This window comes from Nicotiana attenuata, chromosome 4 (assembly GCF_001879085.1).
Source record: "Nicotiana attenuata strain UT chromosome 4, NIATTr2, whole genome shotgun sequence".
Classification (NCBI taxonomy): domain Eukaryota; kingdom Viridiplantae; phylum Streptophyta; class Magnoliopsida; order Solanales; family Solanaceae; genus Nicotiana; species Nicotiana attenuata.
This window is the reverse complement of record NC_031992.1, coordinates 6462751-6463939: the sequence shown is the minus strand read 5'-3', so window position 1 is coordinate 6463939 and position 1189 is coordinate 6462751.

The window sequence follows — 1189 nt, the reverse complement described above, 5'->3', positions numbered from 1 at the left end:
TAATTAATAAATTCCTTTGAAATTTATCTTCTACTATCTTATGCTTATTGTTTCAAGTTTGCATTTTTATTAATTTAACTCTAATTAAGTTTTCTCTATTTTCTAATTGTTTTGAGCGCCTATCCTCTCCTTTATAAAAATAGATTTATACAACCCTAAGGGGTCTTTTGGTTCGCAAAAAGTTATACTGGGATTATAATGCGAAAAGTATAATAAGGAGATTAAATAATAACTAAAATATTTATTAGACATACTTTCAATTGATAATATATTTGGTTCATTGAATTAAAATTAGAATATATGGAGTTTAATATAAACAACATGCTTGATTTTTTCATATATAAACTTGGATAAAATTTTATTTTCAACTTTAACCTTAGTCTTCTTAAAGGATTTTGGAATAAGCACATTGGAGAAGGATATTTTGGTCATTTGATTATTTTATCCTAGGATAGCTAATTCTCAAATTATTATCTCACATTGAATGTAGAATAAATATAATAGCTAAGTAAGATTGTAGTATACCTATTCTCGCATTTCTTATACTGAAATATCCAACCAAACATAAAATTGAATAATCTCACATTTTTGTCAAATTTAAATATTTTCTTAGTTATTTTTTTCTAATTATTGAGTGTAATTTTCAGAATATTATCCATAAATTCAATGAAGAAAATACTTAATTATTTATTCTAATAATGAGTGTAATTTGTAAATATTATACCAAAAATAATGAAGACAAAATATTATTTTGAGTACGAAAGGAAGTCAAATATAAGTGTATTATCTATTTATTTATACTACTTTTAAATGCTAGAAAAAAACTATAAAATCAAAATATGTNAACTTTAACCTTAGTCTTCTTAAAGGATTTTGGAATAAGCACATTGGAGAAGGATATTTTGGTCATTTGATTATTTTATCCTAGGATAGCTAATTCTCAAATTATTATCTCACATTGAATGTAGAATAAATATAATAGCTAAGTAAGATTGTAGTATACCTATTCTCGCATTTCTTATACTGAAATATCCAACCAAACATAAAATTGAATAATCTCACATTTTTGTCAAATTTAAATATTTTCTTAGTTATTTTTTTCTAATTATTGAGTGTAATTTTCAGAATATTATCCATAAATTCAATGAAGAAAATACTTAATTATTTATTCTAATAATGAGTGTAATTT